The following is a 19,541-nucleotide window of genomic DNA, read 5'->3' on the forward strand; positions in this document are numbered from 1 at the left end:
ACTTAAATCATTTCTGAATACCGGAAGGAAGACTTTTGTTCACTGCTTTATACATTATTTCCAGTATTTTTATATAAACAATGCCTTTGAATTTTAATGTGTTGCTTTGAATAAAGAGTTTATTAGTTGGTTCACGGTATTCCACCTTATTAATAAGCCTTATAGCTTTTTTTACAACTTAACTAACCTATCAATAATTGTTTTATTTGCATTTCCCCATACTTCTGAACAATAAGACAAATAAGGCATAACCAAAGAGGAATATATAATATGCAGGCCTTTGATATTTATTAAATCTTTTATTTTAAACAATATTCCAATAGTTTTTGCAACTTTGTTTCGAATATATTCTAGGATCATTTAAAAATGTACAAATAAAGTTTCACGTGTCTATGACCTACTGTGTTTCTGAAGATGTTGAAATAAAAACTCAACAGCATGAATACAGTGTAACAGTTTAGGTTGTGTTTGATAGTAGAGAAAATGTGAAAATGTGCAAATCGCAATCCTGCATCACAGTTGAGAACAAACTAAGAAAAAGTCACTATGGCAACATAACATCACTCCATCCTTCTGCTGAACACCAGTTTAAATGCTGCATCCTTGTACCCAATACACACATGTGACTTGTGTCTGAGACATGACTAAATTTACCATTTTGTTTTACTAATTTATTCATTTATGAGGATTTGAACCCCAGAGAAGGGATTCTACAAGCACTAATGAGACAAAAAAGGTTATTTATCATCATAAAAGGAATGTTCTGAAGATAAAACATTTAAAACTGACAAAATAAACCAATGTAAACATTTTAAAACCCATAAATACACGAGAGCCTAAATAACAAGGGCCTTAAACAATTCTTGATGAAACAATTCTTGATGAAGGTTATTTATCTTCATAAAATGAATGTTCTGAAGATAAAACATTTAAAACTGACAAAATAAACTAATGTAAACATTTTAAAACCCATAAATACACGAGAGCCTAAATAACAAGGGCCTTAAACAATTCTTGATGAACAATAAAGTAGAGTTATTGTTTGTTTCAGAAACATGTTACTGTTAATCAGCTGAAAGTTGAACACCTGCTACAGTTTTAAATGTTTTTTGTCGTGAAAAAATGTAAACAAATGTTTTTATCTGTACTTTGAGCTCTGATTGTTTGAAGATATTTCCTCAGCAGATCATTTGATCTCCCAGTCCTCCTCTGATTTCCTCCCTCTACGGGTTGGTCTACAGGATGAAGAGGAGGATGAGTTTTATCACTGAGACTGTTCCTATAAACATTAATTAAACTCAGGTGTTTTATGAAGATTCAGACTCACCTAAAAGACATCAGCATACTCTGTCCCCACAGCAGGATCTGAAAAACATTTAGATCAGAGAGCTGAAACTACTAATTTCCAAAGACCTTCCAGGAACTTGAAGCAAAGTCCAAGAAAACTTGTTCAGCATCAGGCTTATGTCCAGAAACAACCACTGTTTATTAACTGCTGGTTTGATCATTTTGCTCCACAAACCAATAACATCCTTTAATTTTCATAAATATATTCCTGTTTTCTAAATATGAGTTGCAGACTCTGTGTTGTCTTTGATCTCACTTTGTTTCATGTTCTGTTATGCAATCAAGCCCTGAGGAAAAATCTGCTGTTGTTGTTTCTGAGTTGTAAGCAAAGAAATCTGAGACTTTTAGAGGCACCAAGGAACTGCCCACCTAAGCCGAATGCCGTTGCTATGAAGCCAAGCTACACCAGACTTATCTTCCTCTTTGCCTGTGGACCCTCGAGGAGAGAGCCCACGTTGGTGGGACCACGGGAGAGGTAAATTGTTTCACAACAATTGCTAAGAATTGCTGTAAATGTAGTTTACTTAAGGAAGGCCTGTACAGGTATTTTGTGTATCCTCACCTTTGCTCTTAGTGAGTCTCCTCTTCCAGCAGAAAATCACCAAAGGTGTTGATAATAAAATGATCTTGGCGACCAGAGACAGAACCACATAAAGCAGCAGACCTGCAGGGATGTTAACAAGAGAACAGCTTGAATTATTTTGATTAAGTGATCAAAATTATCACTTAACTGGTTAAGTGATAATTAATATTGTAATATATCTTATGCTTTCTCCTTCGACGGCGAGTTGATACATAAATATTAGTCCTAATTTTTTTCACAAACAGTCCTAACACACCATTTGTTGTACTACTGATGCGAAAGTAATAATCCAGTTCTTTTGCAAGAGTCTGTATAAGATGCATTTATTGAGCTACCAACCATAAAAAGAGAGAAAGGCAAACTCCATGCAGGGCCTTTGGACTAGATTTGAATACAGGGCTCCATCCGAACACCCTCATTACGTAAGGACTCTTTAGCCAAAGCGGAAGTGCGTCAGTAGTTGCCATGATAAGTGCTGTCCGAATAGTGCAGTCAGTAAGGAAAGAGGCAGGAAAAGGAGCATGAATGCTTCCTCCTGCGGCCAGTTTAGCCTAGGAACCCGGCAATGTTCCTTACCGGCACTAAGGAGTCTTAAGGCATCCTACAATCCTATGTGTGACATGATGTATAAGCAAAGTCCACCTCATGGAAATCAACAAAAATGTCCAGACAGAAGAGAGTGCACAGTTTGTAGTTCATTTTGGGAAGGCTGTAGGCCCAGATTTGACTCGCATCATTTATGTGCGTTTCCATCACGTGATGACGTCAGAGTTAAAGGCTGTCCAAAATTGGCACAACAGTTCAAAGCCCCTTTCCTACCCACCATCATGTTCTAACTGTTGATCTTATGAAAGGTTAGGGAACAGGAGCTATTCCGTGTATTTGGATGGACCATAGGTCCTTCTTGCTGCCAGGCAACAACGTGTCCCTCTTTCCTCTCTGCATATTCTATACATTCTAACCTGTAATTTATACATAAACATGTTCAGTAAAAACTCAGAAGGTTTGGCTTCTTTTTAATTCAGAGGACACAGCTGCCGTGAATTTTGAGAACTGATTAGATGTTTCAGTAGGTTTTTGTTTCTGGTTTAAACATGTTACAGTAATTCTGTTCATGACAAGCTACATGTCTCTTAGAGCTCTGTGAAGAAGATTTAGGACTTGGTGTCCTCCAACTCTAATGTTGTCTGCAAGCTGAATTCTGACAGTATTTGTACATTCACAAACACACAAGATCTCCTCTTGTCCAATTCCAGCCTAAACCGTTCGAGAAGCGATCCCGCATTAAGCCAGCCAAACACGTTACAGTATTGTGGTTTAAGGTGGGACATTGGCATTGTGTTGCTTAAGGTGCTTTTGATCTGCATGTTTGTGTTGCAAAAATGGCAAAAACACTCAAAACCACACAAGAATATGAGGACATCACATGACATCGCAGTTTCATTATCCAAATAAGTGTTCATTGAGTTATAAAATCCCCAAAGATAACTTTCAAAATGAATCAGAAATATTTTAAGTTATATTTGTTTCTGCAGTTGTGTTAGTTGGAGAAATATTGAACCCATAGCACTTTATTTCAAACGTTTTTTTTTTATCTTCAACTCAACGTTTAGTTCCTCAATGAAGAACTAAGTTGGAAATTAACAGTCTCAAATCATCACATGAAAAGCTACAAACATGAACGAATAATGCACCTGAGTATTTGCTGCTTTCCAAGGAGGATGGAGAAGGTGAGGAACTCGGATTCTGTGGTGTTGCTGTGGAGGCTGCAGGGAGAAAAGTTGATCTTATTCAAGGTCCAACGGTCAATTTCTATTCTGATTTGTCTGAAGACGTGAGAACTAAACATAATTGTGTTCACTGACATAAATTACTATATCTTTCTTATGTTCATGTTACTGGTATGTGTGTCTACTTGAGTCACAGTTTGCACATGTTGATGCTTTGATGTAAATTTCTTGAAAATTTGAGCTAAATGTTTAACCTAGTTTCCTGTATGAGGTTATTTGGATGATAGAAATTTTTCAGTAGCAAAGAATCTTCTTTCAAAGTCATGAACCCTGCAGCAAAAGTTCTGATGAAAATTAAAAAGAGAGATCATATTTGTCCTATTTTAGCTTCCCTTCATTGGCTTCATTGGGAGGCAGTTCTTCTAGTTATCAGGTTCCTCTCCTATGGAACCAAATCTCATTTTTAGTCCGTGAAGCAGACGCCCAGTCTACATTTAGGACCAGGGATAAAACTTTCCTTTTTGACAAAGTTTATACTAGATAGAGTGGCTTAGATTATCCTTAAATATAAGAAACAGCCCCAAACCATGCTTTGACTGAAGATTATGATATTTTGTACACTTCTCATTAACTATAAAAAAAAAAAATCTTTTGGAGCAATGGTCCAAGCCCAACATGAGTCAGAGATTTTGGATCAAAGCTGCCATTTTGTCTCTTTTATTCATGTGGTACCTGAGCGAACCCCTCCTGGAATTTTGGATTTAGAGATTTCAAAATCACCCGGCATATTGTTAAGGCATTGCCGATCAAAACTTATTAAAAGCTTTTTGATGCATTAAAGCATGTGGGTGTGGCCAAGTGTTAAAGTCTGACTTCTTGCCATAACAGACAAAAGTAAAAATGTTGCAGAATCAGCCCCAAGTCGTGCTTTGACCGAGGGATATGAAATTTGGTACACATAAGTAACCTCTCAGAACCTACAAAAAAATTATCTTGGCAAATGTAACAGAAAGTCGGCCATTTTGGGTCAAACCCACAATTTTGCCTCTTTTACTCATGTCTTATCTGAGAGGACATGACTCCGGCTTTTTTCAACTTAGAGACTTCAAAATCACTAAGTGTAGTCTTAAGGCATTGGGGATCAAAAGTTATCAAAAGCTTTTTGATGCATCAGAGAATGTAGGTGTGGCCACGCCTCAAAAGCTTACTTATCACCATGAAATACGGAACTGTAGTTCCCAGCAGCATGACACTTTCTGTAAGTCATCTCACATAAGCACAGACTGCATTCATCTGTAGATTGGATGACATCTCCTTAGCCCCACCCACTAAGAACAGAAAGTTACAAATTACACTGGTGAATGCCCTCATTTTTCACTCTGCTTCAAGTTTCAAGCTGAGTGTGATCTCACAGAGCAAGTCGATGTATCGTACTCCGAACAGTAACTGTTGCCTGGTCCGATTTGCTTCAAACTGGATATGAATTATCTTTGTCAATCTACAAAGGTCACTGGGATCAGATTGGATATTGGACCAATGGTGCCCCCCAGAATATTTAAAAATCTCTAGCTCCCTCATACATCATCGGATGCTTTCACGTAGATGACTGTTTCACAGGTTGGTGTGGTGAAGTAATGACTTCTATTTAGCCACGTCCACTTAAGCCATTTCAATGATGGATGTGATAATTTTACAATCTGGCCTGCAGGCTCACCTGAGACAGAGAAGCTTCAGTTTCTTGTTATTACTCTCCTTTGAGTTTTTACCTTATTATGGTGTGCAGGGTTTGTGTACTCCAATTACCTTCAAGTGCTATGTTTCCTGGCACTTTAGCTCCTGATAGGGTCTACCTTGATAAATTGGCTCGAGGAGGGGTCAGACTAAAAGAGATTCAAAGTTTCATCAGAAACTTTAAATTTCTCTTAAAGGGAGGTACCAGGTTGGTTAATATCTGAAGCTAAGCAGAGCTCAGCCTAAGTAGCTACTGGATACCCCCCTATGAAGCCCCACCACCTGCAAAGAGGAATGGGTGCAATGCAAGTGAGGGCAGGGGCCTTTGCATGATAATCCCTGGCAGTGTAAACTCACTTTAGGGACATGAATGCCAACTCACTGGTGGATTAGCAGCTGGAGCTGTTAAGAAAGGTTGTGATTGGTACTTCTGTAGGACTTAAATACCCATGAGAGCATTACCTGCAAGGGTGAGATAAGGAGGAATGGCCTTTGTGTTTTGTTGATGAATCTTTTTGCAAGGCAGGGAATGTAAACAAAGAACACCATGTTCAAGCACTAGTTGGTCCCTTGGGGTACTTGGTACCAGACCACCTTGGGACAGTAACCTGACTATTGCCAGATGGATGTAGTTCCGCCAAGCTCCACAAGTACATCTGGGATTACTTCATTGGACGTGTATATCAGAAGGAGGAACCTTCCTTCCTTGCATATGAATAGATAAACCACAGTCCGAGAGATCTTGAATATTGCAGCTTGACCCACTCCATATATAGTGGTCCTTAATATTAATGTCGTCGCTCTTCAAGTCTTCTGAACTTCCTATGAGAAAACCTTCTAGTTTCTCCTCAGGCAATTACTGAAAAGCAGTGCGTTAGTAGGGCCAGAAGAATCCTAGCTGGTCCTGAAAAAAAAAACGCTCCTGAAATACTTGCAAGTGGGCGCAGCCATATGGTTCATTACTAATACGAGCTGGTGGAACTTGGCCTAATAAGATCCTGGATACAAGCAACTGAAATGAGCTTCATTCAAAAGGTGGCTGAGCTTAGCCTTAGAGACTGGGTGATGAGCTCAGTTTTCCAGGGGGAGTTCAAATTAGAGCAGCTGTTTCTCTAAATCAAAATTGGCCAGTTGAGGTGGTTTGGCAAATAATCAGGATGCCCCCTGGTCACTTTTGTTTGGTGGCTTTCCAGGTACGTCCCACTGGGAGGATATTTGGATTTCTCTTTTGGACCTGCTGGAAGTATTTCGGGGCTCATCGGTTAGTTATTTATGTAACAGAGAATTTTCACAAAGGAACTTTGTCTGCTACCCTCAGCTGGCTAGGCCAGGGCTAAGAAAAAAAATGAGAAAAATGCATAAACTTTTTTTAATTACTTCAGTTAGAATGAAATATTATAGATGGCCTCCAAGGAGTGAGGAGAGTTTATGATGTAAAGCCTTAAATCTCCTATGCGTGGAGTAAATAGAAGTTCTCCTTGTTTCCTACCCTCAGCTGGCTGGGCTAATGCCGGCGGCCTCATAAAAACTGTAAAACAGCACTATAAGCTGGATGGAATCACCATTTCCTTTTATCCAATAACTGGGGAATCAGTTATCTTTATTTTCCACAACGCCCAACATTATATTCACTGAAGCGATCGTGTGACTGTAACACAGCATATTTGCACCATGTTTTTTTTATATATATAAAAATATAAATCAGACACCGCTGTGGAAGAAGGTGGTGTAAACAAACAGATGCTTGTTCCCAGATATCCCACCATGCAGTGCGGTAGGTGTAAAAGGTGGGTAGCTGTAAAAACATTTTAAGAAAGAACTGAGCGAAAGTTTGGTTTGCTCTGTTTTAAATCTGTTTGCTGTGGCGATGACCCAATAACTGAGAATTTGTGTATTGCTGAATCAGTGACACAATCCACTGTCGTTTTGTGTTCTCTCAGGAGGAGTGAATGATGCAAGACAGTCTCGATAGAAAACATTTTGACTAATCTATCTGTATGATTAGATGGCACTGACTTTTTAAATTGGCTAGAGATGACACTTGTTGTGAATGGATGCTATATATATATATATATATATATATATATATATATATATATATATATATATATATATATATATATATATATATATATATATATATATATATATATATAAATGTAATTGAATTAAGGGACATCTTCAGGACTATTAGCAGAAAACTCACCTGTCACAATGAGATCAAAATCATCATACAGAGATACAGCCCATGTATCTAAACGACACCGGTACCTTCCTGAATCCGACCTTTTCAGCTCGGTGATGCTCACATACAGAACTTTAGATGAAATAAAATGTCTAATGCTGAATCTGTCAGTCTTAGCTCTAGTCTCAGTTGTATCAATAAGAATATTTTTTCCTTCACAAGTCTCCTTACAGAGAAACTTCCTGTTTCCAGAGAAAGCAAATTCACACTCAACTCTGATGCTTCCTCCTTCGTTTCCTGTGTACGTTCTCGCAGCTTCTCCATCCTGCAGAGCTGCTGAGTTGATAAAAGGTCAGTCGTTACTGTCAATGTATAATATAGTTGAATGTATACATTAACTTAAATATACATTAAATAAGTTTAAATTCAACTCAGTGTCTCAAATTATTTCAGTTTATTTATCTAAACAATTGTTTTGATCAACAACTATCTGGTTTCTTTGATAGCTGACAAAATTTCCTCTGAGAACATTTACAGAGTAAAGCTTCAGGGGGGAAAAAAACATTTTTGCCCGACATTGTATATTTAATGAAGTTTTAAGTTGCTGCTCTGATGTTCTTCTTCTGATGCTGTAAAATGAACTGTTCCCTAAACAGATGAAGGAGCTGTTTCTATAGATTGTCTGATAATTAGCTCAGATAGTTGTCATTTCTGTTCACCTTATATACATTTAGAAAACTTTCAACAAGGCAGAAATCCATCCAATCATCTAAAAGTATTTAAGAAGATAGATTGAGAGCAGAGAAACTGCTAGAAATAAAAGAATGTACTCACTGAGGATGAACAAGCAGATCAAAGTGTGACAGACCTTCATCCTGAGCTGCTGATCGCTTCTAACTCTGCTTCTCTTCCTCCTTCACTGATAAACCAGGAACTTCTCTGAAGGATGAAGTTCCTCCTCTGAATAACAGAGGTCACTCTCCTTCTATTTTTAGGAGCCTTTGAATTATACTTATGCCTCGTCAGATGAAATTTAGCTTCCTCTAAAAGTCCAGTCTTTTTCTTTACACAGATGTCTACAAAATTCAATTGTTTAAAAGTATCTGTTTTAACACAAACTTGAATAGCACTTTAAAATAAGCAATCAAACCTTGATCATAGCTCATAGTATTTATATTAAAAAACGAATAACTAAATGTAGGATTGCCCTAAAAATTGCAGGACAACATTGATAATGAAAATTTTTAATGTAACAATAAACTGATGTAAAAAATGTAATTTATAGTTTGAAAGGGCAAACATGGTTAAATGAAGCCAGACAAAAAAGCAAATCGTTTCACACTAATGTTATCAATCTGTGACTATAATGACTATAAATATCTTGTTAAAAAGCCTAAATATCAGTGGCCCCTTGTACCTCCTGATAAGTCATTTATTGTCTAATTTAATTTGTAAGAGCACCATTATTATCAATCTATTAGTCAAATTGCTTTATTGCTCTGCTCTACTGTAAAGTATTACTTTACCAGGTACTTTATGTGCCGACATATATAATGTGCTCTGCATAAACTACAGATTTCTGAGGATTTTTGTAAAGGAAGGCTTCTTAGCTGTTTTCAATACGCCATTCAATCTCTCTGCACCTCCACTTTCCAAACGCTTGTATTTTCCCTGTAGCTAAATCTACCTTATAATTTGGATAATAACTATTTGATCACATTGTGAACAGACCTATTAGGCTCTCAGTCTTGGTTACACCCAGAGGAAGAGAGCACCAACGCTGGTGCTGTGAGCTGTTTTGCAGCAGTTCCAGTAAAAGTTCTGAATGCAGAGAAAGTAGAGTAGATCTCCCTTTTAAACCCCCTGATGATGAAAACCACAGATATGCAGCAACAACATCTCAGGTAAGAGCAAAACAAAGAAATGAGGCAGTGACTCCACAACAACAGATCATCTCCAACTTCTACAAAATTCTTGTATGTTGTAGGAAATAAATTTACCACCAAAGTCACCAACAGACATTGCTTTTAACATCACTCTCACATTGTTTACTTAAAGGGGCCTAGTCACATACTATAACAAAACAAAGAAAAAAAGATTTATTCATCTTCAGCAAAACAATGTATATGCCAAGCGTTTGTCCAGATACTGGATAATAAGTGCTTTTTCAGCCTTGCACAGAATCAGCAGACATAAACTCACAGCAAAGTAACAGCTCAGCGCTGCTCGTGTCTTATCTGTGTTGGAATCAAATGTTTTTGGTGCTTTTTCACACTTGATCTTGAACATTTCCTCTTTCTTTCACACCTCTGCTGGACATTGCTGACTCACTTAGGCTCCATTGCTTCCTCTTGTTTAGTCATTGAGTTCATGCTCAATGTTGGACCTTTGGTTACGTAGTCTATGGGTAAATATACAAAAGGTGTTTCTTTTACTAAAAATGAAAACATTAAGTCTCAAATTTTAAGTACCTTTTTTGTTTAAGGATTGCATTTATTTATTTTTATTTAAAATAATATAGTTATACATATTTCTTGTGTTCCAGCCTTAAGATAAAGTTTCTCACTGTTCAAAGAAAACACCTTTTTTTCTTTGTAAATTTAAACATTTTGAAATAACTATTTTGTGTTGTAGTCATACCGTGATATTTTTGACCCCTGAAAAAATTAGAATTACTCTGGGAAAGCTCATGTGGTCCATAAGATTTATTGGTATCCAAAAAAACAAATTTACTTACAGAAGACGGAGTAGATTATAGAAAATTACTCTAATCGCCAGACTTTAAAAAAAGCATAAAATGACCTGAAAATTCATCGTATTCATCCTGGAGCAAGCAGCTCTGAAACTGAACTCCATAAAAGAGTAAAACAAGAAGCGCCATCAGTTATTTACTGTTTTTAATGTTAATAAGATGACTTCACTGCATTCAGCACTAAGCCTGGAGAATCCTGGTCAAATGTAAATATATAGTTTTTAAAAACAAGGTGAACGATATTAGCTTATGTTAGGGATACAATATTAAAAAAAAAAAAAATAGTTAAGGTGATGCAAAGGTTGTAAGAGTGATACATATGTGACGATCTCGGCACTGGCTCTGATCTTTTCCTCTGTTCACCACACCTGCTCATTCTCCACCCTGCCTGCAATTAGTCCTTATCGGTTTCACCTGTTTTCACCTCCTTATAATCCCCGTGCAGATCAGAAGCCAGTGCCAGATTGTCTCAAGCCACCTGTACGAGCATTCCAGCGTTTCCTTGTTCTGCCTGTCCGTGTCTGACCTGATTCTGCCCTCTGTTACCGAGCCTGCCTGTTCCCCGTTCTGATTCTGCCTGGAGCCTTGACCCCCGCCTGTGAGTACCGGATTCTGCCTTGCCCCTGTGATTATTCTGAGCCCGCCTGTTATCGGACCTGGACCGGACCTGGACCTCGCCTATCGGATTCCCCTCTCTGTGCTGCCGCTGGATAACTGCCTCTCTGTGATCGGACCCGGACCCCCCTGGATAACGCCCCTGGATTTCCCTGAACGGATCGTCTGCCCGCCTGTAGTCGCTCTACGGCTTCAGTCCTGGAACCCTGGCCCGAAGTTAAAGCCCAAGCTTTGGAGTCCCACTACCAGGTTAGTGATCCAGCCTCCCTCATTCTTGCCCGACACCACAAGCTGATCACTAACCTGCTGTCTCTGCTGCAGGGAGGTTTCCAGTCACAGAGCGCGCAGCGAGCTCCGAGTGCCTGCGGCGGCGTATCTAAAATAAACTTGTTTAAATGCCACTGACCTGTCTGGTTTGAATTCGGGATCCAGTTTCCTGCTCGTTACAACATATGCTACTGCTGAACTTTAAAAAAGACATTTAAATTAGATTTTCTGTGTTTTTATCCGAGAGCTTAAATCCTGACACAGATTGACTTATTTTGTTGAGAAAAAAAAATCTGAGGAAATGTTCCTCATCTGTACTTTGAGCTCTGGTTGTGTCAGGGTTTAGTTTATGTCTAAACTGAAGATATTTCCTCAGCAGAGGATTTGATCAGTCCTCCTCTGGTTATCTCTGTCTCTGGGTTGGTCTGCAGGACGAAGAAGAGGAGGAGGAAGAGGAAGAGTTGAGACAGTTTTATTAATATTAATGAAACTCAGGTGTTTTATGAAGAGTCAGACTCACCTGAGAGACAACGGTGTACTCTGTTTCCACAGCAGGATCTGAAAAACATTCAGATCAGAGAACTGAAACTGCTGATTTCCAGAGATTAGGAGACTTTCCAGGAAATATCAGTAAAATCCTAGAAAACTTGTTCAGCATCAAGCTGATGTGCAGAAACAACCACTGCTGATTGATGCACAGAGCAGGGTGGGTAGATTTTACTCTGACACAACAAACATAAATAATCACCAGAAACCAAGCAGCTGAAATATTAACATCCTTTAATGTTAATAAATATTTTCCTGTTTCTGTACATTTGTTGCAGAATCTCTCATCACCTTCAGTCAGATGTTTAATTTTATCTCCTGCCTCCTCAGGGATCCTTCAGTCCTGACTGATCTGCTGATGGATCAGATTGCCATGTTAAATGTAGTTTTCTTTTTTTTTAATTCAAAACAACACAAATATTTTTGTTTTTTATGTATCCTCACCTTTGCTCTTGGTGACCCTCCTGTTCTTGCAGTAAATCACCAAAGGTGCTGATAATAAGATGATCTTGGCGACCAGAGACAGAATCATATAAAGCAGAAAACCTGCAAGGATGTTTACAGCTCAGTTTATTTAGTTTATTACAGAAACTCTTATGTTCCACATAAACATACCAAGTGCATTAATGTTCTTCCTTCATCAGCTGCTGAATATAAACAGAAGGTTTCTCTCCTTTTTAATTCAGAGCACACAGCTTTTGTTGTTTTAAAGACCTTCAGAACGTTCTGCAGTGATGAGACGCTCCAGGCTTTATTGGGTATTATCCACTTATCATCACAGTGTTTGTACCGGTCCAGTAAACTACGGTTTCTTAGAGCTCTGTGAAGATTTTACTCTTTGTGTCCAACATCTCAGTTCTTTCTACTTCTCCTTGTCCTCCTGGTGCTTCATGATTCCTGCTCTGTCTGCCTGTCAGCCATTGATCCACCAATAGTTCAACACTAGACCCTGTTGACTACTTCATTAAATCTGAGTCAACTCATGTTCTGCTTCTGAGTCCAAATACCCCTCACATAATGTTTTCATTAATTGAAAGTAATTTTAGTTCCATTATCTACAAACATGTAACCTTGTTAAATTTTAACTCTGGACACTTTATTTCCAACCATTTTTCCTTTAACAGGTCTGAGCCTCACTGAGGAACAAAGATGAACTTTAATGGACCCAAATTATCACATGAACGTCTCCAAACATGAACAGATGATGTACCTGAAGCTGCAGCTGGTTCCTCTGGGAGTTTGCTGGTTTCAGAGGAGGATGGAGAAGGTGAGGAACTCAGACTCTGTGGTGTTGTTGTTGTTGTGGAGGCTGCTGGGAGAAAAGTTGGTTTTATAAAAGGTTCCAGAGTCCATTTTGGTTCTGAAGAATCTCAGGATGTGGGAATAAAACAAAACCATATTAGAGGCTAACACTGATGTTGGTCTCGTTTTTATTGTCTATGTGGGTCTTCATGAGTCACAATTTAAACACGTTGGTCTTTTAAAGTAGATCTGATGAAATGTTTAAACCCAGAAAACTCACCTTCAGTCACATCGAGATAAAAATCAACATATAGAGTTCCTGTCCATGTATCAGAGCGACACCGGTACCATCCTGAATCTGACGTTTTCAGCTCTGTGATGCTCACATGAAGATAATCATAGGACCAATAACCTCTATCTTCATATTTAATCCTGTATCTGCCGCTCTGAGCTCTGTCTTTAGTTGTTTCAATCAGAATATTTCTTCCTTCACAGATTCTCCTACAGAAGAACCTCCTGCTTCCAGAGTAACCAAATTTACATGTAATGGTGATGTTTCCTCCTTCCTTTACTGTGTAGGTTTCCACAGTTTCTCCATCCTGCAGAGCAGCTGAGATAAACAGTCAGTAGTTAATGTCATTGCATAACAAGATATAATTGCAATACAGTTATTGTAACTACTGTTTATCCATAAAACCAAACCAGAAAAAATGATGAGTGACCAAACTCGAGGCAAATGTAACTGAAATAGTCATTAGATCCGTCATGGGTTTGTGGTTTACTCAGTTCTGTGGTGGGTTTATTCCAAGATGGCAGGAAAACAACAAGGTACATGGCACAGGATTACTTGCTGCCTTTGCTGCTCTGGCTCCTCCATGACGGTCTGATTGCCTGAAAGACTGCCATCTTGACTCAAGATAAAAATGATTGACCGGTAAAACAAAACATAAGACCATCGCCTGCTGATGCACCTAAAGCCTACACCTTTAACCCAAAATACCCATGCACTTAACAAAATAAGCATATAAACTAAACAAGTCACTACTAAACTGTCATGATTTGGGTTTTGTTATGGTTTATGTTTTTTTGTTTAATTAGTTCACTCTCCTGTCTTAGTATTAGCTCTGGTTTTTATTATTTGCTTATGTTCTGTTTAGTCATAGTGTTATGGCTACTCTTGCATCAAAACAGTTTCCAAAAATTAAAAATTGCCAGAGTAGTTCTTAGGAGGAGGTTTTTCGACTCACTCAAAACAAAAAGCACTCGTGGAGAATGTCCCAGTTTCAAAAGGTGTGTTTTCTTTACTTACAAAAATAACAAAAATATTCTCCGAGTTGACTTACAAAAAATTCTAATATAAACGTTAACTGGTCTGTATGTGTGTAGAAAAACTGTTTCACTCCTCGCTCCTTCACCAAACAATCAGATCTACCTCAGCAGCTGCTTCTACTTGTTAATCTTAGCAGGAGGCGGACTGACAAGGAGGGGGGTCTAAGCTAAACCAATAAATAAACAAATAAACAATAACTCTATCATTCACACAACCTTAGATCTGTAACATTAATTTAGTTCTTGCTAAATTATTAATCTAATCCTTAATAGGCTCCAACATCCCGGCCCCTAATTGTTAGCCTTAGCAAAATAACAATTACAAAAATAATATACACAGGAGCCTAGTATCTAGCAAAAAAAAAATAACATAAATTTAATCATTTTGTCTATAAATGTTACCTAGAGCCTCTTAACATTTCTAATGCTTAAAGCAGTCTAAAGTAAAGGTTAGAAAGTCTTATTTCATCCATCTGCCTCCATTAAAAGACAGAGCTTATCTATTGGTCGCTGGATGACATTGGCTTTGGTTTTAACCAAAACGCTTCTAACAAAGCCTTTGGCATCCGGAAAAATCTTCATAACACGGCCCATTGTCCATGCGCTCCTTGGTGCCGAGTTATCTACAATAACAACCAGATCTCCGGGGCTGAAGTTCCTCCTTTTGCTGTTCCACTTGTTTCGTTCTTGCATGAGTGGGAGATACTCCCTTATCCAACGTCTCCAGAAAAGATCTGTAAGATATTGTGCTTGTTTCCATCTTCTTCTTGAATATTGATCTGTTTTCTCAAAGACTCCTGGTGGTATGGTTGGTTTTGCTTTCAGCTGGAGTAAATGGTTTGGTGTTAGTGGTTCTAAGTCATTAGGGTCATTTGACACTGAAGTTATTGGCCTGTCATTTAGGATGGCTTCCACTTCACATAATGCTGTTGACAGGGTTTCATCATCCAGTGTTTGTTCCTTTAGAACTGATGTGAGGGTCTTTTTGATTAGACGTATTAGTCTTTCCCAGACTCCACCGTGGTGAGCCCCAAAGGGAGGGTTAAAAATCTAGTACTGTTGGATGTTTCATCCGACAAACTTGACACATTAGTCTCCTCTTACAATTTTTGCTTAAATGACCTTTTAGTAGGCAACCAAAGCAATATCCATAACTTCTCAAAAATTTAACTTTATTATCATGCGACTCGGTTTTAAAACGCATACAGTCAGCCAAGTTGTGTTTGCCCTGGCAGAATCCACAGTGAGGGCTGATGGGACTGGGTTTGGATTCTGGAGGTGGTGGAGACAAAACTGATTGCTTTATTGCACATCCTGTTTTCTCAGTAACTATTGATGTTGCAAAGCTACTGTTTTTACCTCTTATTGATTTTAGTTCACCTTTGCCTCTTGGGAATGTTTTATTGGTTGATGTTTGGTCTTGAAGGTCTCCAAACAAAGGATCCAAAAGCATGTTAGCATGATTTTCTACAAACTTGACAAGATGTTTAAATCTGACTCTCCTGTCGGTTTTCTGTTGTATTTCATAAGCTGTGGTTCGCCATTTTTCTCGCAGTTTGTAAGGTAGCTTGGATGCTAGCAGCCTTAAGTTTGACGGTATTTCAAGTTCCTCTAAGTACTGTAAATCTTGCATTGCATTACAACATCCTCTCAAATACATTGCATATGCATACAGCATCTTTCCATCTTCAGCCTTAATCGCTGGCCAGTTCAAGGCTTTATCCAAATAAGCTCCAGAAACTTTCATTTCATTTCCAAAGTGCTCCTTTAATAGTTGTTTAGCTTCTCTGTAGCCTTTACTTCCTTCCATATGTAAACAACTGCGAACCAAATCTCTTGGCAAACCAGATGTAAATTGTTCTAGATAATACAGTCTGTCTTTATCATTTTTAGTCTTATCTTCAATTAATTGTTCAAATGCATGAACAAAAGACTGGTATTCTAATGGGTTACCATCAAACACAGAAATATTTCTCGGAGGTAACAAAGATAGATTTTGCTGGCTGACAATGAGTTCTGCTATGTCATTTTGTCTTTGAATAACAACATTCAAATTTTCATTATCAGCAGTAACGGCCACCTCTGGGTTGGCTTGTGCAGTTTCAGGTGCATTATGATCATATGTTGCAGCTTCAGTTTCACTTTCAGTGGGTTTCTTATTTCGAGGTTTATTCTCAGCTGAGCTTAAACTCCTGGGAGAAGAGTTACATCTCTCCAAAATGGTCCGTTGAAGTGGAGTTTTTGGTATAGCACCTAGGTGCATAAATTCCACATTGCCCTCTATCGAATGTGGTTCTTGATGAGAGCTATAATATTCATTCATGCCATCACCTAAAGACGGTTTTTGGTCCATCTCATCACTTTGCAAGGTCTTTATTTTAGCATTTGATGCGGCAAGATCAGCTTCTAGCTCAATTTGCTCCATCTTTAACTTCAATTTTGCTTCCTCCATTTGTAAAGCATGTTTTTCTTTCAAGGCAGCAACTCGTGCCAGTGCAGCAGCCTGTTCTGCTTTTGCCTTTTTTAACTCTGAAGAGACTGAGGAAGATCTGGATGTGGAAGAATATGACTTTGATTTCTGTGATACATTAGATATGCTGTCAGATGATTTGATTGTTGATTGTACAATGTCCTTTTTCCATGTTTCAACATCTTTCAAAAAATAGTTTAAGTTAGTTATTCGAGGCTCAAACCAGTCATTGTAATCATTTTCCTTTTCGTCCTCTGACAAGAGCTCTTGAACCAACTTATGAGCATGTTTAAACTCATCCACGGCTTCCTTAAATGCTTGTACTGAATCATTGACTGCATCAACATTTTCTGCATCCGTCATCAAAGCCTTTATTTCATTAATCTTTCTAGTGCAGGCTCCCAATCTGCCTCTGCGCGAAAGGACGCGCTCTTTTAACATGCCCTCAGACGCAGGCGTGGCTTTAGGGTCCAACATTGTTAATGATCACACAGATCCCTTTACTTTCAAATAAGTTCATCAAAATGCATCCTTCTTTGCCACAATCCTTTCCTTTCCTTTCCAAAATCAACAGCTTTGCTTTCTGTAGTGATCGATCTTTCTTTGTAGCGCAGCGGCGCTTTCATTCATAAACTCAATCAGCTGATTTTACTCACGGCCCGCTGGCTGCTTTCTTTGCTCGTCGGTGAGTGATCAGCTGGTGGCTCCCAATCTTGCACTCTTCTTCAAGTCATCAGTGTAGTTTTTCTACTTGTTATGGCTACTCTTGCATCAAAACAGTTTCCAAAAATTAAAAATTGCCAGAGTAGTTCTTAGGAGGAGGTTTTTCGACTCACTCAAAACAAAAAGCACTCGTGGAGAATGTCCCAGTTTCAAAAGGTGTGTTTTCTTTACTTACAAAAATAACAAAAATATTCTCCGAGTTGACTTACAAAAAATTCTAATATAAACGTTAACTGGTCTGTATGTGTGTAGAAAAACTGTTTCACTCCTCGCTCCTTCACCAAACAATCAGATCTACCTCAGCAGCTGCTTCTACTTGTTAATCTTAGCAGGAGGCGGACTGACAAGGAGGAGGGTCTAAGCTAAACCAATAAATAAACAAATAAACAATAACTCTATCATTCACACAACCTTAGATCTGTAACATTAATTTAGTTCTTGCTAAATTATTAATCTAATCCTTAATAGGCTCCAACACATAGGTTTGGTCTTTATGTTGATTTTGGTTCTGGATTAGTCTAGTTTAATTTCTGTTTTGGTTTAGTAATTCTCTTCATGTAATCTTTCTGTCTTAGATTTAGGTTATGTAGTAGTTTTGGTTAATGGATTAGTTTAAGTTTTAATGTGGTTTGATTTTGTACTTTGTTTTATATTATCAGTTTCTTCTGGCCTGCTCTGATCAGTTCTGTCACCAGCCTTTTTTTCAGTTCACCTGCCAGCATTCTTTTGTCTTCCTGTCACTCCCCTTCACCAGTCACCATCCAATCAGCTTCAGTTTACTTCCAGCCATTTTGTCCCCCATGATCAGCTCCTCCCATTCTGGTAATTAGTTTCACTCTGTTCACCTGCTCACTCCCCTACTTATATCTGCCTCTTTCTCCTGCACTCTGCCAGATCATTGTCTTTGAAGCCTATTGGTGAGTCTTGTCCAGCATTCACTGAGCTCTGTATTGTTTGCCTGTTGATCTGACCCAATTAGCCTTTTTGACCTCTGTGCCAGCCTGATCCTGATTTTTGCCTGTTTATCCATATACCAGACCCATCTTGTTTTTGGATTTTTTGAGTTTGTGTTGTCCCTGCCTGTTTTTTCATGCCCGCCTGTGTACCAACTTGGAACTGTTATTCTGACCACAGAGCCTGAATATTCCCTGTCTGAACAATTGGAGCTTTAATAAAGCCTTCGTAATGTCACTCTCATGTCTGGCTGAATACTGGGTCCTCAATCTGTCTCTGGTTCTTTACATAAACTAATTCATTCTACATAACTAAAATTAAACAAAAATACTAACTAGAGGTCAATCAGCTAGAAAATAAACACATTCATAAAATAATCAATAGCAGAGATATACCTCCTACAGTTATAATCAACCAGAATATTACAATAAATTTAAATTCCACCCAGTGTCTCAAACCAGTTCTGCATATTTCTCTAAATGAGTGTTTGGACCAACAACCTTCGGGTTTCTTTCTGACGGCTGATAAAATCTCCCCTGAAGACGTTTGCAAAGTAACGTTTTGGAGAAATAAAACATTTGCTCTGCTTTGTGTCTTTAAGGAGGTTCTGAGTGTTGCAGCACTCGGTCCATTACTTCTGCTTCTATGTTCCTCTTCGGTTGTTTTAAATACAGTGAAATAAAAAATAGTTTCCTCTGTTTCTTTAAATATTTTCAGCTGTAGAAAACCAAAAGTTCTCCAAAATATCAAGTTCTGAGCTCTGAGGGAGGTAACTATCGTTTGTTTGACTACATTAAAATTTCAACTTTTCTGTTTTTGTATAAACTTTGTAAAAGTTTAAATCCTGAGTTTTACAGCATCTGCATTTTTACCAGAAAATCAACAGGGTGTAAGAGAACTGGAGGAATAAACAGAGTTTAGTTTAAGAGACTGTCAGGATTTAAAAGGAGGAATGACATTTTCTTAATTTTCTTTTATCTCTGTCAGCAGTCAGTGGTTCCCCGTTGCTCTGATATTCCTCTTCATTAAAATATTAAGTAAAAAGTGGTTTTCTCTATTTTTTAAAT

The 19,541-nt window shown here is 38.2% G+C and overlaps 1 protein-coding gene and 2 long non-coding RNA genes across 3 annotated transcripts in view; all 3 read right to left on the reverse strand.

Moving 5' to 3' along the window:
- LOC105918643 overlaps window positions 1-19,541 on the reverse strand; it is a 67,877-nt gene that overhangs the window by 42,330 nt on the left and 6,006 nt on the right. The gene's annotated exons all lie outside the window — the stretch shown is intronic.
- LOC118564366 lies at window positions 1,341-8,553 on the reverse strand. The gene is made up of 5 exons (XR_004931803.1): window positions 8,411-8,553; window positions 7,851-7,912; window positions 3,625-3,696; window positions 1,910-2,011; window positions 1,341-1,365 (listed from the first exon to the last, which is right to left on the reverse strand). It is a non-coding gene; the product is annotated as an uncharacterized LOC118564366 (long non-coding RNA).
- Window positions 11,398-13,368, reverse strand: LOC118564363. The gene is made up of 6 exons (XR_004931801.1): window positions 13,279-13,368; window positions 12,967-13,065; window positions 12,201-12,302; window positions 12,048-12,111; window positions 11,731-11,768; window positions 11,398-11,635 (listed from the first exon to the last, which is right to left on the reverse strand). It is a non-coding gene; the product is annotated as an uncharacterized LOC118564363 (long non-coding RNA).

Source organism: Fundulus heteroclitus, chromosome 1 (assembly GCF_011125445.2).
Source record: "Fundulus heteroclitus isolate FHET01 chromosome 1, MU-UCD_Fhet_4.1, whole genome shotgun sequence".
NCBI lineage: Eukaryota > Metazoa > Chordata > Actinopteri > Cyprinodontiformes > Fundulidae > Fundulus > Fundulus heteroclitus.